Here is a 26,640-nt window from a genome sequence, read left to right as displayed (position 1 = left end):
TGAATACTTCCACAACTCCCAGGAGTCATCCTCCCTTTCTCTGAATGTATTAAATGCAATGTAGATTTCATCTGTAATAAATAATTCCTGAAACTCAAAACAAGCAGTGCATTTGTTCAATCTATTTTTAGCTTTGTCACTTGCTTAAATCTTGAGTGCCTGACACTGCTTAGATCTGTGATAAAGGCAGACAGCAAGAACCTTAACGTGCTTTGATAAAACTGTTTTTTGTCAGCACACACTCTCCTTTGTCATCAGTCTTAAAAGGCAAAAAGCTGGAAACCATTCATGGGGAAATAACTGAAACTCATTCTGCCAAAGAAAGAAAAGAAAGAAACACAAAAGGCAGGAAAAAATGAAAAAGATCCTTGAAACTGGCAGGGGCAGTGCCCTCCTGATGATAGGAACTGAGACCTGCAGTGACTCAGCCTTCTGCAGGACCAGGCCGAAGAACAGCTTGTTTCCTTTGGACGAGGGAACAAACACCTGCCTAAATCCTGCCAGAAAAGCACAAGACCTGGAGCTGGTTGTCCGCATTGCTATCCCCTGTCTCAGACATACACATTAGATTCCAGCAGATGGGCAGAGAGATACCAGCATCTTCTATGCACCTGAATCACTTCACCAGTTCCCTTTCCCTTCACCTCTGTGACACTTTGTGTGGACAGAAGCCATCTTCCTCCTGCTAGCTTTTGCAAGAGTCCCTCACTCTCAGCTCCTGCCTTCTTGTAGTGAGCAACGTGCATTCTCTCTCTAACCTCTTCTTCTCTGTCATCCCCAGAACAGTGAGAGGGAAAGACATCCATCCTAGTCCTGACAAATGTATTTTCTTCTGCTACATGGTAAGACAAGGGCAAGCCTTGAATCAGGATCACTCTGCTCTTTGCCAAACATCCTGCAGCCCTTTTTCCTTTGGCTAAGGCTTCATGATCTCCCCCAAATTACAGCAACTTGCTTTTTTTCTAGTCTTTCTGACTTCTCTTGCCTTCTTCCTGCAGCGTGTTGTAGTTTCAGAACTTCTGTTGTACTCAAGGAGGTCTAATCATTGTCAGTATTTTCAAGTGATTTGACTTAAGAAGTAAAGGAAACCTGCCTCTGGTTTGTATCTTATTGAAGCAGAAGGTGGGTTTACAAATCCAGCCCTAAATAGCTAATGAATTCTGGGTCTTAGCTATATGGTGCTTTCCACAGGTGGTGGCTCTATTTCCACATGTAAGTGCCTAGTAGACATGACAGAGGGAAGAGCTTCAGCTTTTTCCAGTGATTTGGAGCCTGTTGAAGTTTTTGACACCCTAGAAGAAAATTAATTTGGAGGCATTTCCTTTGCAGTGAAGAAAGGATTTGCTTGATCTTTCATCTCTTTTCTCTGAACAGCACTGATGTGACGTGAAAGTTTGGGTTCCCAGGTCTTCATCTCAACCAGCCTTTGAAAGCAATCAATCATACAGCTTCACGGTTGAATAGGGCTTAAAAAAAAGAAGAGAAAAAAAAGGTGGAGCTCAGACCTCTTTTAAAAAAATAAACAAAACCTGCTGTTATTGTCAGCTTGGTGAGTCTTCATACCAAAAAGGGAAAAGAAGAAGGAGATTAAGTACATTCTTCCCCTTAAAGGAAGATTACAAAGCTCAATTTCTTAATATTTGATGATTATCTTTAGGTGGCAAAGAGAAAAATGCATTAAGATACATACAGTATTATGACTTGCACTGACTACAAGTAGCATTTGCCAAGAAAATGATGTACTGAAAATGACTGTTACTGTTATAATGCCATCAGCCAGGGTAGCTGTGAAGGATTTGTTTTTATGTCTCTGCCTTTAATTTCATCATGATTTTTAAAAATTCCCAGAGAGTGTGGCAGCTGCTCCAACATTAACAGCCTTGAAATAGAAATGTGTTACTTAGCAAGATACAGCTGCAGAGGAGGAAAAAATTCCCCAAACAACAACCCCGACATTTGGATTGATTAATCCACCAAGATGGTTATTCGTATTTTAAATTCATGTTGTTTAAACCCAAATCTGTTTGCCTCCCAGCCATTTTATTTAGTTATGTTTTTCCTGAAGTGATAAAAATTTCCAAGATCTGCATAAAAAATGAACACTGTCCAAGCAGCTCAGCATCTCCTGCGGCTTGTTGGCCTCTACTTCTTCCAGTATCACAGAATGAGCCACTGCAACTGGTCCCACGAGGCTCTTTATCCACAATGATGTAAACTATTCCCACTTTCTTTGCCCTTTCTGTAGAGGCTTCCACCATTTTTGATAGTATCATTATAAAATCGGCCTTTTTAGGTACATGGGATTTTACAGCAGGGTTATTAGAGGTTGGAAGAACACGCAGTGTATTTGCACATGTCAAGGTATATAAGACCTAGGGGAGCAATAGGAGAAGTTTGGCGGTTCCCAGATTGATTATCACCCGCTCCCGTACTGCTGTTAGAGAGCATGTTTCTGCTCTCTTTCCTTCTAGTGCCATAAAGCCACTGCTGTGTCATGAATTTAGTCAGGTCTTTTGCTGGACGGCCTTTGCATTACCAGATCCTCTCTCTACCTCTAACTTTCTTCCTGCACTGTGTTTTTAGCCTTCAGCTAAGCACAAGGGATCCAGAATAAAGTTTCTCAGAGAAAGGTGGTTTATGGGAGTTGCTAGGTCACAGCCTGAACCAGTGATTGAGCACCAGGTGAGAAAGCGTAGCTAGCCCAGGTAGCACAGGTACAAGCAATGCACCTGAGCAACTGGAAGGGGTGGGCCCAGGGATGGAACCTCAGCCTCATTTAGGAGTTAGCAGCCAACGGATCAGCATCTCTCTTTGGAGACTGAGAGCTTCCTGAGACTCTGCCAGCCTTTGGAAAGGATAAGCTGCTTTTTCCTGTATCATTTTTGAAGCTAAATTTTGCCTAATACCTCCTATCCTGGTAGAAGGCACTGTTGTGTCTTCTATTGTTGCATGGGTGGCCAACTTTCTTTTTCTCAAGAACTGCTTTTGATGTAGGTGAGAGCCAAGTGAGACCTAACATGAATGGTGAGGAGAGCTTGTTTGAGTATTCGGCAGGACAAGGCAGTGGGCAGGTTCACCCTTAGCTGGCAGCTACGCTCAAACTAAAGCAGCCCCTGTGAGCCCTGCATTGCCCTCAGCCAGCACTGATGTCTGTATGTTACAGAAGTTTTCCTTGCTTGCCTAACAGCTGCTGGGTCCAACAAGAGTGATGTTGAGCAGACTTAGAGGTGCCTGACTCAGATGCTGTAGGATTCTTTTCCTACCCACTATCTCATGGCAGTGTTGAGCCTGTGGCAAGTATTTTGCCCAGAGAAACTCAGTTTAACATCATCTGTGGTTGTAACAGGCTTTCACATATGGCACTGATGAGATGCTATTGAGCAAGGAAACAGAAGAACAGGAGAAAGCATTGCTGGAAACATCAGCCTTTATTGAGCTGGGAAGGCATTTCTTTCCTTCTGGTATGTCCTGTGAGAACTCACCTTACACTGTGCCCCCATGTGCAGGAAAATGAGGGGAATGTGACTCAGAAAAAGCCTGTGCTGCCACGGGGGTGTGCCTGGAAGCACAGCGTGAGAGCAGGCAGCCCCAAAAGTGATGTTTCAGACCTCCTGACATGCTGTGACATCCAGGGGATTTCCTCCTGTAGTCTATAATACTCATCAATTTTGGAGAACTGTTATCCCTTCTAGTCCTGTGGGGCCATCTAATTTATAGGGAACTTAGAAAACAGGAAATCTGTAGTATTTCCCAGCCCCCTCAGATTTTCTGTGCTGATGGTATAACCCTACTCTCATGATCTAGAGAGAGATACGTCTTTTGATCAATTGATCATTGTGTAGCATTTTGTGCTGCTTGAGTTGTAGATTCCTGCAATCATGCGTGTAGCCAAGCATGATTTTCCTCCAGTATACTGCTTATAGGAACCCAGCTGGATTAATATTTTATTCCTTACTTGAAAAGTACTGCCCAAGGTTATCTTATCCTGTCAGAACATAATTTTTTTTCCTCTCTAAAAAATTCCTCACATTGTTTCAACATTTTATTTAGCAGCTTTCTATTTCTCTCCCAGATAATTCATTCCTTCAAGTGCTTCATCGGTCCTTTAACTTGTCTGTTCCTTTGCTGCTGACGTTCATGCACCCTGGCTCAAGGAGACTACAGCAGTTTTTTCTCCCTCTCTCAGAAGTTGCTTGCAGTACTTTAATAAATCCAATAATCTCATTTTTCAGCAAGGAATGCAGATCCAGTTTATCTAACCTTTATAAAATCTGTGTGCCTGAATCATCTCTGCTGCCCCCTGGTACTTTTCCATAAAATTCTTCTTTTATAAGATGACTAGAATGGCAGTCAGCATCTCAAATGTGACCTCACGTGTCCTTAACTAATACTGCAATGATTTCCTGTGACTTAAAATACAACAGCATAAATGTTTCCCAGGATTTTGCAGAGCACTGAGGTTACTGTCACTTTTCCATGAGAGTCCCCCAGTAAGCACTCTTCCAAGACAGCTCTTTCTCATCATGGCCCACTCTGTGGCTAATCTTCTACTTCTCCTGTCTCCTCATGCAAGTCCAAACAAGGTATTGAGAACTGGGCTTCGCTAATGTTACTGAATGGACTGCTAAGTATCTCTCATAGATGAGTACAGCTGTCAACCTCTACACACCCAGCTTCATGTTGATGTTAATGTCATGAGGGTCTTCGCATTCAGTCCCATTCCCCACGAGTCCGAACGCTTCCAGACTCCAGAGATGCCTCTGCTCTGATATTAGTTATTTACTGTTCTTGACCATCTCTCTGTACAGATGATTTCAGTCTCTTTCTTGTGAATCAAGAGCTGGATCAGACAGAGAGTTCTGTGCACAGTTGTTCTAACAGTAAGGAAGGGAATGAGTCTGGGAAAAGAATGACAAATTACTGAGTTTCAGTAGTTGCAGAAGTTCATGCAAAGCAAGCTTGTGCTTGATGTTTTCTCTAAAGTGCAAGGAATTCCTGACTCACCTACTGGCAAATTGCACACTTCAATAATTAAAATCTGGTTCTTTGTGCTAGGAAATACATTTTCTTCTTCTTTTTTTTTTTTTTCAAGTGACTCTTGGCTTTTTTGAGAGAATGATTCTATGAGGATAAAGAGAGTCCTTGTCCTGTTACCATTCACTCACACAGGTATTAAGCTGGATATCTCTTTCTTCAGCATTCTTGAAGGCAGATTTCACCAGGGATAAAGAAAATCTCCTTCAGAGTTACAAAGTAATTGTACGCATTTGTCTAGACTCCTGAAACTGTAGATTCCAAGTGCTGTTAACCTGCACTAGGCATCCACTTGGGTGTATACATAGCGTGCTATTCTGTTTTTTTCTACTTGAACAGTGAGTACACAGCTATGCATCCGTAGACACAGCCTGTGTATATCCATATAATTACATCTTTCATGTAGACCTTGAAGCAGGTATTTTGCTTCTTGTATAAAGAGCAGCCTGACTGCCTTAAGAGATACTTGCTGGCATTTTGTTCTTACATGCTGTGTGTGGCAGCACTGCAACCAGGTCACAGGTCTGCAGCACATACAAAGGTGAAAATGTGATTTGTGTGGAGTGTGATTGCAGCTCCAGTCTGTAATCACTTCATCCTGAAGTGTATTTGTTATATAATTATCAGGAGGCCTGAGGTAGCAGGGCAAAAGAGGATACTGGAAAAAGTGGGGAAAAAGTGGCCTGGATCTATTCAGACAAAGGAGTGCTTGCTACTTAATTTCACAGGAACTCAGTATCTCTCTTAGATGACAATTTCAAACCACCCAAACCTGTCAGTAGCGAAGGAGGATTTCAGAAAGTGGTGTTTCACAAAATCACAGAATGGCTGAGGTCAGCAGTCATCTCTGGAAATGGCCCAGTCTCACACTCTGCTCACAGCAGGATCAGCTGGAGCAGGCTGCCCACCACCTTTTGAGTGTCTCCAAGGATGGAGATTCTATAGTCTCTCTAGACAGCCTGTTCCACTGTTCAGTTGCAGTGAAGGTTTTTCTTTGTCTAAACTGAATTTCCTGCATTTCAGTTTGTGCCCACTGCCTCTTGTCCTGCCTTTGGACAACACCGAGAACAGTCCAGCTCTGTCTTCACTTCCTCCATAAGACATTTAAAGACACTGGTAAGACCCTCCCTCTCCCCTTAGTCTTCTCCAGGCTCATCTCTCCTTATACTGACATGCTCTGATGCCTTTACCATACTTGAATCCCTTTGCCATACTCACCTCAATATGCCCACGTCTGTCTTCTACTGGGGTGCCTATAGCTGGACACAACACTTCATTGTGGTCTTGCCAGTGCTGAGTGGAGAGCAAGTATCAACTCCCTTGGCCTGCTGGCAGCATTCTTCCTTATGTGTCCCAGGATGCTCTTGCATTCACTGCTGTAAGGCACATCTCTGGGTTGTGAACAATTTGTTATCACTTTTGAGAAATTGCTTTTCAGATGGTTGGCTGCCATGCTGATCTATGAAGTTATTCTCAGTAGATTTGTCTTCTAGTATGACCAAATGCATAAAAACTGCTGCAATGAGAAAAGATCACAGTGCTCCTGGAAGGAGTCACAGCAAGTCACATCTCTAGGTCAGATGAGTTGTTCTGGTGGCAGCACTCACCCGCTTTGCTGGAGCCTCCTCACAATGGCTTAAGGAGCGAGCATTTGCTGCATACACACATGGGAAAGCTAAACAGGGTCTCCTTAGACTCCCCCAGTAGGCAGGAGCAAAGTGTAGTCACTCTGTGCTTGTGAATTCCTTCAATAGTTTTTGTATTTGCCTAACTATTTTGATTTCCTGAGCCTTTGGAAATTCATCCATGCTTTTTAGTCAGAGGTGAATGAAGTTAGAAATAGGATGTTTTTTCTAGCTGTGTTCCTGGGTTTTGAAGACTACCCCTCAAAACCTTGACTGTCCCAGATGAATTTGATTTCTGTAGGCTGCCCTTGATTGGCCTGGATGGACGTAGCTACCCTGATGTCAGCACATGCTCAAGAAGCTGGGCAAAACCGATTTTTTCCCTAATCTTCTCTCACTTTATTCTCTGCTTCTTGTTCCCAAGCACTGTGTTAAATGCTCTCTGACTATGCATCATATCATTTCCATTCTCCCTACTGTTCTGTAAGAGTTTTCACCAGATCCTTAGCTGTGGTAATAGCTCGTAGCACCCTTGAATTCAGTTTGATTTTACTTATTGCACAATCTGTTTTATGTGAAGCTGTGCCAATTCATAACAACTGATTATTTAGCCCCATTTTTTTTCACCTTTTATTACAGCATCTCCTTAGTTAATGTGGCTGGATACCCAAATTCTGTGGTAAAAGTAGAGAAAGAAAAGTATTATCCTTTCTCCCAGCAATGCATTGCTGAACAATAGAGGAAAAAAACTACCCGGTGGCAAAGAAGATATTTTACTACAGTTGTCTGGCTGGTCAATGCACAGTTTCCCAGTTCTCCTTCAACAGGCTCATGAGATTGTGTTTTGTACAATTGTTTCTATTCTCTCTGTAACTATCTATTCCTGACTCCTCAAAATTAGATTTTTTCTCATTAATTAAGTTTTGTGGCCTTTATGAGAAAATTAAAGGAATATTATCTTTTAAGACTAAATTGGTATTTTAAAGGTCTAATAAATGTATGATTTTAAAATTAAACACAGTATTTCATCTTTGTCTACTGTGTTCATTAAATATTTAATTAAATTCCAGGCAGAAATGGATTCACGGCAGTGAGGAAGGGGATGTGATTTCCCCTCCCACCTACAAAAAATCTGTTTTGAATTCCAAAAGTTTTGTTAGCGGAGAGTCTTCAAAGCCTAACTGCATGGCACCATTGCTGTTGAAGAAGCAGTGCATCATAACACCTGCTTCAGCTAAACCTTGTATCCACCTCATTCCTTCCTGGATCTGAACTGAGGAGGTAGGGGTGAGGTTGACTGCACGCACTACTGTGTGTGCGGAAGAGTTCTGGTCTGTAGGGATCTCTAGGCTCGGTAGGCCCAACACACAACTCGGCTTTTCTCTCCTAGACCACAAAGCTTTCTCTCGCAGAGCAAGGTTTTTATTTTCTAAGCTTGGTGGGGCCAGAACATAGTGAATTCAGGTGTATTTTTTTGGTCATCTTTTCTCATTCCTTTATTCTGGAACTCTGTCTGGTTGATGGTGTCAGGCTGGTCCATCCAAGGTTTTTTATTTTTAACCTCTGCCTCTCATGATTCCAGGCAAAAGGAGACTCAATGCAGCACTGCCCTCACACTAGCTTCTTGCTTCCTGGAGGCTTGGGAGCATGTACCACATATTAGAGAGACTGTAGTCTTAGGAGTGCCAGGTTAGTATGAAGCAGGTCTTGGTGAAAGTGTGCTACAGTCAGTGCTTCTTTCGTTATTTGCAGGTCTTACATTTATTCATGTCCAAAGTATCTGAACATGAGCTAAGGACCATAATGAACTCACTTGCTAACCACTGCATGCACAGTTACACAATCAGATAGAATCCTACTTGAAACTAAACAGAATTCCACTTATTTTGGAAGAATGATTTCCAATCAAAGTCTATTCCTGTTTGATTTAGACACTCCCTTGTGCCAAATTTTTCTTCAATGTAAACAGTTCTCTGTGAAGATAAGCCTGTTACAGTGCCTTGATACACAGCAGTTGGCCCAGTCCTCTTCTTCAGACCTGATCCAGTCTTAGGCTCTGCCTTGCATAGCTTTGGTCTCTGAATGAAAACTCAAGCCTTGTCCAATGATATTAATGCTTTCTTATTTCTCTTGGAAACATTTAATCCAGCATTTCTGAAGATTTTACTTGCTTTTATATGGACATATTACACTCATAGTCACCCAGTGATGAAATAATAATGGGCTTTGTTTTTCTCAATAATTTCCAAGTAATGAGCCAGTGCTTGCAATAGGAGTTCTGTTACTAGTCTCTAAGTGCGTGACTTCACAATTCTTAGCTTCTTTCCATTTTTGTTTTCTAGCTCTTCCCACTTGCTGAGTTGACAGTTGTCTCTCTTTACTGACAATGCCTTTCAACTTCACACATCTGTAAATCACTTTTGTGTACAGACCAGCTCTTCATGACGAGGTCATTACATTATAGAAGATACAGAATAAGATTGGTTTCAGTATTAGCCGTTGAGGGCTGACACTAAGCAACTTTCTTCCAGAAATCTCCTTCAGAGAGGCAACTGCCTCTTTCCTGTTAAATTCTCACAATTCATCTCACAGTTTCAAAATTGTCGGATTTCCCTAGCTGAACCTCTATCCTTCTATGTACTTTCTATGTAGTGTCACAGTGACACTACATAGTATCAATAATTGCATTACTGAAGATCAGTTAGTTAAACATAGATCGCTGCCTTAAAGAGTAAAACTCTGTGTTGCATTTTCTAATTTCTTGTCCTCAATAGCTTTTTATTTCTTAAATACACTCTTTAACCCCGCATACCATAAAGGTCAGACTTGCACATTTCTCTACTTAAAAAATAAAGGGTATCTTGAGTATGGAGTTAGTTAGCTATGCATTCATACTATAGGTTGTTTATTATCTAGACACAGTGTCAGCACCTAGCAAGTAAGAATGAATTCTATGTACTGGAGTTATGACTGTCATCTAGAGAAAGTAACAGAAAAGGACGGAATAATATGGTCTTAAATGCTAAATCATGTGGCAGCTCAGAAACTCACCTTTCAACTCTGGGAAGCTGGATTTAATAGAAATTCACTGGAGGGAGAAAAATACTAGGTCAGCTCAGCCCCTGTGCAGGTCTGCACACCCAGGCAATGAATGTGAGTGGGGGGGCCTGCCAAAGGCAGGCAGTAAGCTCCTGCAGGTGTTGCTCCCTGGGAGGCCTCTGCTATCACAACCTGTCCAACCTCAGGGGGTTTAACAGCAGTGTTCAGAGGTTGATGCTGTACCTTTTCAGTCGGGGCTATGAGAAGAGGTGAAGCAGGAATTTTCAGCTGTACAAGAGAGTCTGCTCTTGAGCAGGGAACATACTGACTCATTTTATCCGTGCATGGCACTGGCATGGTGGACTTCCCCTAGGGAAGTGTCCAGTGTGTCCAAGGCCTTGCATTTAGCTAGCTGGTAGGACAGCCTGAGCAGCAGGGGCTGGGGAGGCAGGATCAGGCTACCTTCCCATGGTGTCACCCCATACTGCAGAGGGCTGGGGATTCGCAGGTCATTTATTCCTATGCAATATCTGTGAACTGCAGTGGAGAGGGAAGAGCAAGTCACCAGGGTTGAGCATGGGATTTTGGTTTTGAGAGAGAATATGCTCACAGAGGATGAGCTGCTGCAAGGAAAGCCATCCAACCTTGCTCACTCCCCTTCATTTTTCTTGCATATACACTGGGAAAATAAACTCCTACATCAGCATCTCCAGGTACCTGTACATCAGCCAGCTTCCCAGGCTACCTCCTGCCACCACTCTCTGGGTGGGGGGTTCTGTACCAGTTAGATCCCAAGAAGCAGCCAATTTGCTTTGCCTCTGTGCAGCCACTTCTGCCTGCCTTGGTCTCCCCACTGCCTGTGAGCTGCTGCATGCTCATTGCTGGTTTGGCCTGTCAGTTCTCCTCATAGCCAATTACCTTACCACAGCCTTTTTGTGTTCTTTATTTTTTGGATTACATTGTTCTCCTGAGTATGTTGCCTGACTGCATGAAGTGCTCTCTCCCTTTCTGCCTTAGTTATTCCAAGTATCAATCATTCCACAACCACCTCTACTGCTATTAACCTTCTTCCTGTCTTCCAAATCAAAATCCATTTCTCACTTTCATATGTCAACACCAGCAACAAGCATCGATTAAATGTCTTTCATTTTTAAAGCACACAGCCTTGCTACCCTTACCCATCTTAATGCTTCCCATATGCTTCTCATCAGAGTTTAAATTCCTCTGTTTGCTTCCTCTGAGAAGTCATTCTTCATTATAATAAGTTGCCCCAAGTAAATTTATTCATCATCTTTTTCTATGACAACCACGTTCTTTCACTACGGGAAATTAAACACTGTACCATATGGCCAGAGCAGCAAACTTTAGTACTCACTTGCTCAATTGTTTTAACACTTTGCCGCCTTCATACAACAGTCTGTTTGCCACTAGTGCGTCAGGCTTCCGCCTGACATATGCATTAGACATGTTAATGGGAAGGAGGAAATTAAGTGTAGTTGACAATGTGAGGAAAGAACAGTATGATCCCATTAAGTTCCAAAAATTCACTATTTCTACTATTTTTCACTGGGTTGGGGGGAAAAAGAAGCCCCTTAGACTAATTCCTCTGAACATACTACATCATTAGCCTGCTGTGCCACCATATGATACCTTTCAAAATCAGAATAATGTGAGAATTCAGAAGTCTGGGGATGGCATTTTCATGCTTTGCTGTGCATTCTTTTTGTGAGTCTACTGCTGTCATTAGCTTCACTTTCCATGCTGCAGTTGTTCTTCAAGCCTAGGTCCTGTCTAATTAATGATGCACCATCAGCTACTGCTAGAAGCTTAATTTTCTCCATATTTGTCTTCAGAATTTGGATTTCCTGACAGAGGCTTTTTGATGCATGTAGCAAATTCCTTTTAATAGTACAGGAGGAGAATAAACTTCCTCTCCTGGATTCTCCTCTGATGTTGACTTCTTGAATATCCTTCCTATACGTGTATAGATCTCTTCTCATGAGATAAAAGAAAAAATATAAAAGATGATTGAAGACAGCAGTATGCTTCAACAGACATATTTTACTTCATTGCGGCAGCTTGTAACTCTTTGGTTTTTTTGGTTGTTTATCTTTGGGCCATATCTTCAAGCTGAGAATGCACCTTCACAATGAGTAGAATTATACTGGAGGGTGCTCAGACTGAATTTGTCCCTTCTCTCCAGTTTTCGTCATGCTCACTTATTGAATTTCAACTTTGGTCAGGCAGCTAGAAGAAAACTGGCTCCTTCTGTTATGCCACCTTTTTATTCCAGTTTCTGTCTGCCAGCTGGGAGTGATATAAGAGCCAAGCAACCTCTAGGTGACCAGTGCTATGCTCTTTGGATGTGTTTCTTTGCCCCTTGTGCCAGCTGCGAGTTGAATCACTGCTGACCAGGGTGAAGCCCACTGCAGACACTGGGACTGTGTGTAGGTGTGCCTCCTGTGGATGTGTCTCAGTGGAACACAAGCTCCTGAACCGAGGGCTCTGGGTGAGTCTGTGTTACGATTTTAGATTTCTTCGTGCCTGTAGCAGCCACAGCTTCAGCTCGGAGCTCTTTGGTTTTGCCTCGTGGCAGGGTGAACTTTTCCTCTGCCATCCACCCCCAAGCCCATGGCCATAGCCTGAGGATATTCTCAGCCAAACACTGTACCACTAGGCACAGAGAATGTTCTTCAGAGAGAAGAGGAAAAATGATGAAGTCAATATAGCACGTGGCGTGCCAGCACTGTCTGTGCTGTCAAATATCTATTCTTAAAAAGTGCTGCTCTGAAATCGCGAAGTTTTGAAACGATTTAACCTTTACAAAATTTTATTGATTTTTAAACTCAGCTGAACATTAAAAATAATAGCTTTTACCAGCATTATTCATGCATCAGATAATACACAGTTTTATGTTTTATCAATTCAGTGTTATCCTGCAAGGGCTGAACTTGACTACACTATTATTCCTGCTGCTGTTGCAAGTAAAGCATTGACAATGTTCTCAGCGGTTTATTTAAGAGAAGAAAGATGTAATAGAACATTAAAAATGGTATTTTGCATCCAGCATGGGGCTGCAGGAAGAAGTGTGATTAACCTGCAATCTTAAGGAAAAATCAATGACAGTCTCTCAAAGTTCAAGATTGGTTTTCAAGGCTGTTGCTAGGCGGAAGGACTGGAAATGTCTGCTTGTGCTTATGGACTTCCAGGCAGATGTGGGCAGCTGCTCAAATGGCAGAAGTCCACAGAGTCCATTTGGGTTCTATTTGTATAAATGCACCTGCTTCTGCCAAGCTTGCTGCAAGTTTAGAGCTTTGGTCATTTAACATAAAGTACCGACATCCAATTGGTATCTTTTTCTGGATCCAGTATTCAGCCCTGTGTGTAACAAGCAATGAAACGAATACCGAAATAAAATGATTAATAAGCAATAAAATAAAGCCCTTTAAAAGTACTTCTTATATTTGAAGTAGTGAAGGTTTCATTCAGTGCAAGATTTCCTTTGTGTTGGTTTCTCTATTATCTCTATTGCTCACTGTGCAGAGTTCCTGCATTATACATGAAGATAGTTTTGGGAACACAAAGAATCACAGGATTGGGAAGGAGGTCATCTATTGCCCCAAGGAAGGATTGGTTATACGTAAGCCATTTTTGACTTCCAGTAATGGACAATCTCCCCAGTCAATTTTTCAGCTTCTTTCTATCCTTAGAGAGCTCTTCTCCATACCTGTCTAAGGTCTGTTATGAGGCAATTTAAATCCATTATTTCTCATTATATCCACCTCGAGAAATATGTCATACCTCTCATTTATGAAGCAGTCTTTTCAGTACTGGATGACTTATCACATTTTCTCCAAGTGTCTCTTGGCTTGAGCTGTCCCAAATAATTTCATCTTTCCCCGTAAATCACATTCTCCTAGACATGTGATCATTCTTGATTCTCTCCTTTGAACTCTCTGCAGCTGGTCCATGTCTTTCTGTAAGCCCACTCTTGTAATTTCTGAAACAGGTGTAGATTAGATGGAAGATCTGATGAAACCTTCACTTGAAGCAGTCAGAGAATAATATTTACCTTTCAGTGCTTTCCGTGTATAAGCGAAAAGGCTGCTAATGGGCTCTTACAGCTGTTCTCAGATTTGAAGTGTACCCCTCTGTTGAATAGCACTGATTCAGCATAAAAATACATTGGTGTGTATTCCTTCACCTACACTGGGAGTGTATTCCTTCACCTACATTGGGTGTGTATTCATTCACCTACAAAATGAGCTTGGATTCCAAAACAAATTTAATCTTAAAGACATTATTGATTGAGCCGACATGAATACATGTCCTTATGAAACTAAATTCATTACATGTGTGCCAATATATTGGCAAACTGTAGAGACAAGTTGAATCAGGGAGATAATGCACTCGCTGCTGATAGAGCAGCTCTGAACAGTCATTGCCTTGCAGAGCATAAAATAGAAGGGCAAGCAGTGGTCAGAGATGTCACGTTTCACAAACAAGAGAACCAAAATTTGGGGAAGGAACCGATTACCTCAGGCTTGTTGTGGCAAAGGAGAAATGAAAACTCATTCTCTTTGAGCTCCCTTATTGCCATGGCCGCAGGGTATTGTGCCTTGCCATGAGTGATTCTCTGCCTGGTCCTTGGAGTTTGCAGGGTGTTGTATTCATAATTTATATGACCTTGAAGAAAACCAAAGTAAAGCTTCTTCCAAATAATCTGATTATGTATAAGGAATATAAGGAAGCAGTCAGATTTGCAGTGAAGTACAGCTTTTTGATGAGTTTTTTATCACTGGAAAAGTCTGTTTACCCCTTTTTTCCCCCTCTCCTTTTCCAGTCATTAAATCAAAAGCTAAATCAAAAGGTAAATCCATTGCAGATACTAAGAGTCTCCCACTCCTACAGTCTCAAATTTATTTATGGAAATCCATCTGAAAGCATCCCTGCCCTGGAAAGGCAGAAGAGCTGCACAGCCACAAAAGCAGCAGGTGGGCTCCCCTGTCTGCTCTAAATGCTTGTAGCCTCTAGCCCAGGCAGCCCGAGGCCTCTGGGAGCATCCACCTGGCCCAGTACCACGTTTATTCTTAAAAGGGAAAAGGCATCAGTTCACCACATAACACACTGGAGATTCCTCATGTTTGTTCTCCTGCCATGAGGTTTGCAGGGATGACATCCTTTTTGTCTTACCAAAATGCTGTCCTCCTTTTTCAAGCCATTCTTATTTGAAATTAAAACCTCAAAATATTCCACTGTTTGACTGTGGTTTTGCTAGCTCCTTGAAGGCTTCCCAAGAAATCTGTCAGGAGCATTCCTAGGGGGTACAGGGAGTACTCAGAGTAAGGGGCCCCTCTCTGTAAAGAAAAATGCATGACTGAACTGCAGCCAGAGAATGAGAGGGGGAAGCAGGCGCCCCTGGCTGGTGACTAGGAGCTGCAGAGTTCCCATCATCCAGCAGGAACCAGTCTCACTCCTGCTTGATGCTCTCCTGCCATCTCATCCCACAGCCCTTGCCCCTCCTCAGCTCCCAGAGTTTACATAGCAAAAGCCAATCCCCTTAGTTTTTAGCAGTTATACTTTGAGCAGGGTTAGAGATATTTTTGCAGGCTTTTTCAGGTTTGTGGTTTGCACTGCATTCCCTCTGAGTGTAATCTCCATAGAGAGGAAATGAATCTTGCAGAGTAAATCCTAGTGTGTTTAGATGCTGTTCAGCTCACACTGTTCATGGTTTCAGAGGACTGGGCAGCAGTAAAGAAGGCATGTGAAAGAGCAATAGCATTTCATAGTCACTTCATCCCAACAAATCAGTAGCACACTGCCCCCCTTCCCCCCCACTCCCCCCCCCCCAAAAAAAAACCAACAAAAAAAGAAAATTCAGAAGATGCCCACTGCAGTCAGATCCCATACGCTCCTGTTCCTCCAAACACAATCCTTTATTTTCCTCTTCATTTCTTTTCTCTCTAATGCCGTATGTACAGCTTGAGGTTATGTTGGAGCATATGAATCTCATGTGAGCCACAAAGCATTAAGACACCATTATCCTTATAATTTCATTATCTCCATTCTTATCCTAAACCATTTAAAACTAATTGAACATTTGAGGCTTTCCTGTGAAGTTTACTTCCTAAACATTATTGAAGTTCTGTTGATAAAGCCAAACTGTACAAAGTCAGCACTTCCTTAAACCACCTGATTTATTAAAGTAGAATACTTTTTTTATGAAAAGGACGGAAAGCCAAATAGTTCTTATCACTGCATGTTTCCATGCTGCGCATTCTAATTGATTTCCAAGAACAACTTCTTAACTTCCATGAAGTTGTGCCAATTTCCCCTCCCCTCATAATACCGCTTTAAGATGCTTGCCAGTTTGTTCTTTTTAATTATGACTTTATGCTGTGGGTATTTTCTTTGTCTCCATTTAAAATATTTGGCTTTATACATTCTCGATGTCATAGGCCGTTTCTGATACTTGTGATACATGGATGCTGCTAATGGTTCCCAAATGTTCTCATGCTACAATAAGCTATATTTTTCATTAGAAATGTATTTTATATTCTGGGTGAAGTTCATAGCATAGGAGACCTATGTAGCATAGAAGGTCAGACTAAACGATCATTACATTTTCCCTTCCAACCTGTAGAAACAGTAAAATGAATTCATGTGCAAACAGGCTGTTGTGTCATTAAAGACAGATCTGCCTTTTCCAGCCTCATGACATTTCGATGATGTTGGATCCGACTGCAATAGTTGGACCAGAATTTAAGTTTGGTGGTTTTCATTTGGCTTGTTATAAAGGCACAAGCTGTTATATTTTTTCCAGAGTAAAGAATGGCACTCATGCTTCCAGCATGGAACAACTTTGATTTTGTAGGACAAAAATATATGAAGGGAGATGGACTGAAATTTCCGAGTTTTATGTGTTATGTACAGGTGGTAGCAATAGTAAGCATATTGGCAAATACCAAAGCAAGAACTAGAGAAGCTAGTTTACTGTTTAATATGTGATAATAAACTACTAGTAAGAAATTCTCACCCCTAAATTCAAATTCTGTTGCTGAGCTTGAATCTAAAGCTGAATTCAGACCTTTATTTAAGAAGAGCTCTCAAACTGGCTGTGTTGTTTTCTCAGTACAATAAATGGAAGAAGTAGCACACAAGACAGAGATTTTTAAACTTCATCCTGCTGGGTTGCTCTTCCAAGTAGTTCTGTTGAAGTCACTGAAACTTCAGTTCAAACTCAGCAGGTGGGATTTGGCCTCTTGGATCACTCTGGATCTCTGAGCCAGCCGTGACAATAGACTTCAGTAGCTGTTATACTTGTAATGGCAGATTTCAAGTTAAAAAAACAAAACAAAATAACACAGCAAAAGCAGCAAAAAACTAAATTGAGTAACAAGTAAAAAATGAATCTTTCCCCTTTTTAAAATAAATTGCCAGCAGTTGCCATAGTAACTGCTAACAGTTGAGCGCTTTGACTGTCTTTATTATGAACTGCGAAGTAAAATATTCTCTGCTCTTGGAAGTGCTAAGGAATGTTCATCCAAAACAATGGATTAACTCATCATTGCTTGCCTAGTGATTCACTTCCAAGACGCAGATGGACAGGAGGTGGCTCTGCTCCTCTGCAGTGATCAGCTGAAAACTGCAGAGCCGAAGCAGGATTTGTTTTCTCAATTAGTTGGATTATCTGGACAGGGAGCACCATAGAGGACCTGGAGGCTGGCCTTTTCTGTCACCTCTTAAAGAGACTTCTGCTAGTTAGACATGAAACGTAGAGGAGTTGATGTGTAGGAAAGCCAAGTGCTGTTGTCAGAGCTCTCCAGCTGAAACCATTTCCTCAACTAATTCCCTAACAGCAGAAAGATTATCAATTCTTCACGTTTCCTACACAAAGCATCTTCCTTTCCATTTCTTCTATTCTTTGGATCACCTTTCTTGTTTTCCCATCTTGTTTGCTTTCACTCTGTGCTCGAGCACAACAACAAACTGAAAGACCAGCAGGTCTTATGTCATGCCAGTGAATATTGGCACTGAAATCTGAGGTGTGGGACTGTGACACTGAGGCAGGCCTGGGGGTAAGTTCATGCTAACTTGCTTCCCTGAAAAATATAGGCCAGCTCACCCACCTCCCCAGGAGCCCTCGCCAGGTTGCTTTTACTGAGAAATCTTCTGATGCTCTGTCCATTCAGTTTGACTAACTTAAATGGTGGAGCTTCCAACACAGCCATGCCACAACCAATTGCAATTGCACACATCACCCTTTCAGTCATTTTCTTCTCTGAAATCTGCTTAGGCCATCTTATCCCTGTTTGTAGGGGATGGGCATTTTCTTGAAGAGGATGAGTAGCAGTGCAATACCAGTATTCGGCAGGGATGTCCAAAGAGTGGCTGGGTGCAAAGATCAACTTACTCTGCTGTTCCTCAATCTGACTGCTGCCAGTCAGCTTAGCATGCAGAGAGAATACAGGAAAGCATGATTTGTCACTTTGTTCACTTTGTGCTCAGACAAATACCAGAATCAGATGTGTTGAGATCCTCAGTGAAGAAGTATTTCCCTCTTAAACTATGTGGTACCATCGTGATTTGTACATCTGAGAAACCTACATTTCCAGTCAGTTCATATTATAATAATTTTCAGCTGCTTTTTTAGTCTTCCTGCAGATGGACACTTTTCTGCCTTACGTCTCTTATCTTCTTAAAGAATAAAAGAAAGCCATACTAAATTTATTTCAGTATCTCCTCCCTTATCCATCATTCCATTAATCAGATTTGAATTTCTTCCAGTTTGCCACCATCTGCTGGGCTCTGAGGTTCCAGGTGAGAGAGAGGACAGTTTCTGCTGGCTTCTCTTCCTATTACCAAAGGCAGCAAGACTGTCACCAGCCTGAAGTCCCATAATGCTCACTGTTGGGCATGGGAAGCATGAAAACAATCATTTTTTATGCCAGAAAAATAATTTAGGATATATAGCTTGCAATTATAGCTGTTAAAAGTAGTTTTTCAGGATAGCTGTCACTGGGGAGTAACTACTGGAAGAGTACAATCAAAGTAGGAGTGCTTTTTTTTTTTAAAATAAAAAGGTTTATTTGGGCATAATATTATTATAAACATTTATTTTCATGTATTTCTGCACACAAAATGGAATACAAAGTGTGAACATAGAAACAGAGACCAGTTCTAATTATGAGGGACTTCTGGATGTCCAATCCCCCATCAGAGCAGGGCTAGCTTAAAAATTTTGATAGCTTGCTCAAAGCCTTGATGTTTGCACCATAAACATTTATGCTAAATCTCTGATAGGGATTTCTGAATGAGCAATCAAAAATTTTCTTCAGAGAGGCTGCTCCAGATGTCCAGGGCTGGGGCAGAACCTGGGAGTTGGAGGATTAACCCGTAAGACTCATAGTTAGCTCCACTAACAAAAAAATGTAATAAATACTATGTCCCTGAGAATATGTCTCTGAACAAACAAGAAAATGCTAATTTTGCACCAGTGAGCCATCAGGTCTTGTATTTTAACCTGTCTTTTAAGGCAGGTTTCCATGACTTCTGGCACAGTAGTACATGGGTAAGAGCAAGAGCAGATATGTATCCACAGGAACATATATCACCAGGGACAGAAATCAGTGAGTGGGCTCGGTGCTGGCTGAAAGTGGACAGTGCTTCTCCATTTCAGATAGGAACAGAGGAGCCCCTAGAAGCCATGGTCTGATCCTACAGGCTCTGCTGCTTGTGGGCCTCAGTGTGCAAGGCCATCTCCAGGTCACTGGAGTGAAACTTGTCACCCTCCCAGTTTCTTCAAAGATTGTCTCTTTTTGTATTTTTGTGATTAAAAAGTTTGGTTAAGAGGAAGGTCTTAGAGAACATGATCTGACACCATGTTACTAGAGCTAATTGGGCAGCCAGACCTGGCTTTGGTTCTGTCTGGTCAGACTTCACGAAAAAGAGACTTCAGAATCTTGCCAGAGCAGAAGATAAAAGCTGGTGTCAAAAGAGACAGTGTGTTCTTTCCTACTTTTTCTTTTGATGATGTAAGTCCTGGTGCTTTAACAGTGCTGGTAGTTAAGCAGGAAAGTTTTCTGTAGTTAACTATTTGCAGTGACAGAAATTAATTGGTTTTACTTCAACAGCAATTCTTCAGTAATACCTCTTCTATGACAATTCCTATCTGACTGATTTATAACAACTCTTTACCCTCTATTAAGGGACAAGTTAAACTTGAGCTTAAATCTTATTACTCGTAATTGGAGCTTGGAAAAAAATAGTGTAGTCTTCAGACTTTTAAATTTTAATTACGAGTGCATTTTATACTCATGAAAGTGAACATCTAATTGCTTTGGTCTGAACTAGACACAGTGTGTGTTCTGCACAAGCCTCATCTTGTAGTTCAGTCAGTACACCTCAACCCTGAATCCTGTTAATCTAGTCTTGCTTTTTTTTTTCTTCTTTTTTTACTACAGGACAGTCACTTTGTCAGTATTTTTTATGAGCTGCACACACTAAAAAGGAGCAAGGCTGGGATCAACAAATTCTTTCTGCATCCAAAAGCAGACTTTGAGCTTACAGCTGCAAGAGGCAACTGCTCATGCAATAGCCCATTGTTCAGCAGCAATCTATTTCTTCAGCAGCTGAAACTCAATGTAAGTGCTTGTCCATAAAACTGGTAAATTTTTTTTTGTCAAATTTTTTCACCTAACTTCATTGTTCCTAACAATATTTCACTGTTGTATACATTTTTAAATATTTCCTCTCTCTTTTTGGATCAATGTTCTATCAAATGCCTGTTCTTTCTATTATTTATTTTCCTCTCTTTGGAGATTGGGTGCATTTTGATGTGATAATAACTACCAGCTTGCAGTACTCGAAATGAATGTCCAGCGTATTGAAAAGCTTGCCATAGATGTTAATAATCCTCTTTCTGTGCTGTTTTTGTTAGTTCCATCTATTACCACAGGAAGGATGATTGGGTAATAAACCTGTGATTACACCTTTACCACAAAACAAAAGAGAGGAAATGAAAAGTCAGCAAAAATGTGTAGTGTGACACAGTCATGTTTGGCAGAACTTTTTGTGACTTAAAGACTCTTACAAGAATGTTCTTACCAACACCCATACTTCTGAAGAGTTTGGAATTGGAATAGGGTACATCTTTTCGGGATGCCTCTGCTGAAGAACTGCAGCATCTACTGAGAACCAAGTGGTGCCTAGATGCACTATAACGCAATTTAAACTTCAGCTTCAGGCTGAGATAGGGCTAAGTTGTAGCATTTTACAATACTGACAAGATACTCTGTGCTTTAATTTGAAAGCCTGTATCTAAATGGCCTATTTGTGATCATAAAATGTCCATATTTCTGTGAGTTGTTCTAATTTTGCAAGTCAGGCATCCTATAGCTCTGTTGGCACAAAATCATTCTCAGCCCACAGAGGTCTGGGCTTTCTTCCAGCATCTAGAAAGAGGATCAATACGACTATCCTCTCTGCATTCATATGCTGGGGACATCTGGGCCCCACCAGCCGCCCATCTTCCTTTCTTTCTATCTTACAAGCTCAGCTGGATTCTCCAGAGCTCTGAAACCACATGCAGGTGGTTCCCAATTTTAGTAGTAGCATCTAAACACTGACTGTCATGACATTTGGGACAGAAAATCTCACACCTCTCTGATACGATGAGCTTGGACTCCTGAAGAGTTTCTGAGAGGCCCTGAGTACACTGTGCTAGAGAGGAAGCAGCTGAGCAGCTGCAAGTCTTCAGTGCTTTTGTGGGAAGGAATGAGAGTCTGGCAATATGGGTCATTTGGGAGAAATCTTTCTTGTCCTGCAGTGGGGGTATAAACACTTTTACAGTGGTGTTAGCTGTGCAGGCGGTGCCTTAAAGGCTAAAACGCCCCATGTTGAAGACTTCTTCCAAAAGATAATAGCAATCTCTGGCCTGGCTTGAAGTAGGTTGTGGAATGCAAAGGGTACTTTTCTCATTGCTTTTTAAATCCCTTTTTGATAGGAGTTTCAGTTACCAGGTTATCTTCTCATAGCTGCTTCTGTCATTTCTTTTGGTTAGACCTGAAAAAGTCAGACAGTTCAACTAGATGATATTTGAAGGTCCCTTAAAACTGAGCTATTCTATTCTGGTCTGTTCCTTCTACAACAGCTTCTGCACTTGCCTCTGCATCTTCTTGACCTTCAATAAATTATAGTGTGCAAAGAAATGAGTCTCAATTTACTGACAAACATAGATGTACCTGCAGGACCATGAAGTTCTTTCTGCTAAGTGTGGCCTTGCACTTTTCAGCCCTTCCTCAAAACACAGAGGTTATTCCGCTCAGACCATATATCTATTGCAGTAGCTTGCATCTGGTCATAGCTGGTAAGTCCCCAGTGGTCCAAGCTCACACTTTAGAAGAGTGAAGTCAAACCCTTAGAAGTCTGAGATGTCGGGGTATCTGAATGCAAGGCCTTTGGTGAATTAACCAGAGCTGTATCTCTTTACTGTGTCATCTAAATGTGCTGCAACTTCTAAAAAGTGTGTTTTTGAAATCACCGTGGAATGAAAAAGCAAAAAATCTTTCAGTGACATCTTCCAGGAGCACTTAAAACTTCCATTAATATTATGAATGAATTCAGCAAATAATCTGCTGCTGAATCAAAATTTCCAGCACTGTATTCCAACTGCATTAAAAGCTGCATTTTCATTAATGTAAAGAATGAATCCAGCATGGAATATACTGCTGAATCAGAATTTATGCAAAAGGTTAGTTAAGAGGCTACAGTCAATTCCTATAACACAAATTATCTGTAGTCTGTCCTAATACTATAGCCACTGCAATTAAAAAAACAGTGGCAAGTATGAAAAATATATCTGTCTATGGATGATGATCCATTTCACTAAACAGTGATGTGGACAGAAAGCAAAGAGGTTTGAAAAAACAGTCTCTGAAAGAAGAACAGTCACCCCCTCTGTAAAAAGGATACCACTGGAGTCTGTTTCCTTGGGAGGCGATAGAGCATGCAACAAATACAGTACAATAAATGAGTAAGAAAAAAAAAGTTTATAGAAAGTGCAATAATGTGTCCATATTGTTAAAAAATGGCCTTAAGATTCTTCAGTGGAACTTAATTTTCTCTGAATACCTGGATCCTTTTCCCTTATATTTTGTTATTTTGGAAAATCCCGTATTTTGTAAGGTTTGTTACCTCATCTGTGGAAGCATCTACACTCCTCATCCAGGTAGTTTTTATTTCACTGTCAGGACTTATAGGCAGGGGAATCCACAGAGATCTCAGCAACTCTTTCGCAATTCAAGAGACTTAAGAAAACTGGAAGGCAGCAGCTCAGTCTGAGAAAGACGGAGATCTGGCATGGCTAATGCGTTCCCTGGGAGAAGAGGGAGATTTTCAGATTCATGGGAAGCAAAGAGACCTGGTAGGAGTTCTACTTCTTTGAAACTGGGTCCTACATTTGCAGATTGTCTTCTTGTGTACCAGACCAGCTTTGAGGAGATAGAGAACTGCCTTGGATGCTTTAGTTTGGGTACCTCTTTCTTCTCTCTTTCCCCTCAGCAAAGAACTGCCAGTGGCAACATATACCTGCACCATCACTCCCAAGAGATGGCAATATAAAATTCTACTAAAGATTATCCCTTTACAATTTCAGTTTTACTCTGACAAGTTAGGATATTACTAACAGGTTTATTGCCAAGTTTGATACCTTGGGAATTAGCATTACTCCGTCTAAGTCTTTATTATTGGCCACATTCTTTCAGTCCCTCTCTGTACAGTTCTGTTAATTTTATCTTTTGTTACTATTCTCATCATTGTCTATATTTTTTTGCATTTACTATAGATATATTTTTTACTAATGCAAAATCTCTTTATCTTTCCTTTAATACTTGCATACTTCTTCCATTCAGAGTTTTAATTTTAGCTATGAACGTCCTTCTCAGAACATCTTAGACATTCTCAGTCAAAAGCAGCTGAGGATGTGCAGTCTTTTGCAGGATCAGATCCAGACACGAGAGGAACTTCTGTGCTCTCTAGATATATTAAACTAATTACTTTGACTTCCGTACACTTATTGTGGGTTCAAAGGCCAACAGCTGGGCATCCTATTCAAGAATTTCAAGGGAGATGGCTGAGTACAGGAGAGCCTGGGAGCAGGTTTCAATTATTTTATTAGACAGAGGTTAAGAGTCATGCCTGGGAGGAGAGACAAGTGTTTCTTGACGTAGGATTTGGAGTGTAACAAGGAGGACTTGAGAGCTTTTGATCTGGCATCTTTCTCAAACATTATCTCACTTGAAAAAAAAAAAGAAAAAGGGAGAAGAGGAAAGGATGGAAGCATCTCCTAGACTGGAGATTTCATAATGAATTCTGGCAGCAAGAGGAGCTTATGAAATACTTTTTCGGGTTCAGCTAGCAAATCCTGGCGCAAATAAAATTTTGTGCAAAAGTGGTAAGAAATCCTGTTCACTCAGAACAGCCTTCCATCTTACCATACTTCCAGCAATGGTTGAGGAAACAATCTTCCACGTTTTGGACAGGCTTGGGTATTAAGAGTTATAGCCTGGAAAGGCCATTAAGCAAATAACTGTAGTAAAACTGTGAATCAATTATGGAAGAATATTTGAAATACAATTTTAGTTTATGGATGCTTTCAGGCAATAAAGTGTGATGAGTTAATTCTCTTATGCTTATTTCTAGAGCTTCAGAGATGAGATTAGAACTTGCAGATTTCTGGCACCATGTCTATGCTGAGTCCACAGACAATTTAACCTCTATGGCATTTATTGTGCTAATGCACGGAGCCTGATAAGTATTTTAAGATTACTTTTCCAGACTTCTCTTTCCCCGTTTTACATCCTTGTAGTTTAACTTCTGAAAAAAATGTAGAACTTAGGCAAATTGCAAAATACTGAGTGTAACTGGCTCCCTTTTCTTTGACACACCATGGAGTGAGCCTAGGACAGACGCCTATTTCTATTCTATCTTTCTATGCAGCCTGGAATGTCAGTAGTTATTTGAATGAAGTTGTATGCTTTGACTTAAAAACAGACAGTGGAACTGTTTAGTGTAAAACCTGGGATTGAGCTGTAAAATGTGTCAGAAATACTACAGAATCTGCTATAGCATTCAGTAGTTTTTATTCAAAGTTACTTTCAGAACAAAAGAGTAATTTCAAGAAAAAACACCTCAGGAAAGAAGACAAACATGAAAAAGTGTGTAAAGGTGTGCTAAATTCAAACATCACTTTCATACTTGTAACAATAAATGCATTGTGTTCTCCAGATGCTCCTGATATGAATCAGTGTGTCCATGAGTAGGTGTAAATAGAGCAAGATAACAGTTCAGCTCTCTTCCTGCCCCCTCCACCACTACAGCATTTGAATACTTCACAATTATTAGTGGATTTTGTTTCTTTGATGTGATATGCCCTCCTCACTGAAAGGTAGGAAAATAGCCTTTCTCAATTCTCAGGTCCCTTTCAAGCCAGACAGAGAAAACAGAGTTGTCTGTTAGGTGTTTGCTTTCTAAAGAAAATGTAAGCCAAACTGATGCATATTTGTGAAGGGCTTCAACAACATTCATCTACATATACCAGATTTTCTGTGTACACAAGTACATCACAAAAATCGTACAACATGGTGGCTTTGAAAGGCTTGTAAATACTCATTTGTCCTTCTTTCATATCAATTATTCATGGTGCACAAGTTTATACTATTTCCTCTTTCAGTATAGCCATTTTGGTAAGTGAACATAGCATGAAAAGTTGCTGCTATTATTCCTCTACAGAAGTCAGAAGAGTAGAAGGGGTGAACACAAGGAGTGGAGGTAGAAGCGCACTCGTGAGTCAGACCAACAGTTTGTCATTCATGGCTTGACAGATCTCCTGCTGCTTTCATAGGTGTCCCTCCCTGGTCCTTATGCTGTAGGACTCGGCAAAAACAGTTCCACCTTTACTCTTGAAAGTACTGATTTCAGATGTTGGAAGTGGAGGAAGAGAGAGGATGAAAGAGCATTCCATGTTTTTCTTAGAGTTCCCTGACTGCACAGTGGTGTAAAAATGTGTTTGTTAAGGATCTGCCTAAAGTAGAGCTCTAGAGAACACAGAGCAATACCTTCTTGATGGCTGTTTCCTGCCCTTGAAACCTAGTCCCCATTTACAGATTCCAGAATTAGGGAACAAAATTGGTGGCTTAAAAGTGGACACTTAGTGCTTGCAAAGGAGCCTGTGGGCTCTCTGCCTTGTACAAGGAGCTTGTTTGGTACTTAGCCTACATTTTCCATTCTTCAGAATTATTTTTGTATTTGCAAGCATAGACCCATAAACTACATTGAGTAATTCCTATCCTTTCTTGATTTTCATTTTCTCTGCATATTTATCCTGTCTCGCTCATGCTGTCACTGTGTCAGGTTACGCATTACAAGGGCTTTTTTTAGCTTGTTCTCTTCACTAGATTATCCTTACACTATGGTAATTTTAGTTGTGTTTTCACTTCACTTCAATTTCCTTGAATAAGATTTGTATGTTGGCTGACTCGTGTATCTTTTATTTCTAGAGACATTTGGTGTCTGGTATTTCTCAGCTCTCTCACTAGTTCCTCCTAAGATCCATGAAGGTTTCTAATTTCAGATATGCTCCTTTCTGTAGTCTCACTGTTTGTAGCAGGGGCTAAGTGACAAAATCGGGAAAGAGAAACAAATACGTGCCTGTGAGCCACCATTTCCTATTAGTGGCTTTATGCAACCGTCTCCAATTAGGGGCTTCATGCAGCTGTCACCAGAATTGCTGCTGAATCAAAACCTTGGAATTAAAATTCTGGAGCCCTGGGGGGAAGGAGGTTGCCGCTCTGAAACCTGCTGCTCCGGTCCCTGGGTCTCCTCTCCGCCCAGTTTCCTTTGAGGCAGACCTCTCGTTGTGGAATAAACGTCTCCAAGGATGCAG

The sequence above is a fragment of the Tetrao urogallus genome, assembly GCF_951394365.1.
Source record: "Tetrao urogallus genome assembly, chromosome: 8".
NCBI classification, from domain to species: Eukaryota; Metazoa; Chordata; class Aves; order Galliformes; family Phasianidae; genus Tetrao; species Tetrao urogallus.
The sequence above is the reverse complement of the archived record's forward strand: the minus strand, read 5'-3'. Positions refer to the sequence as shown.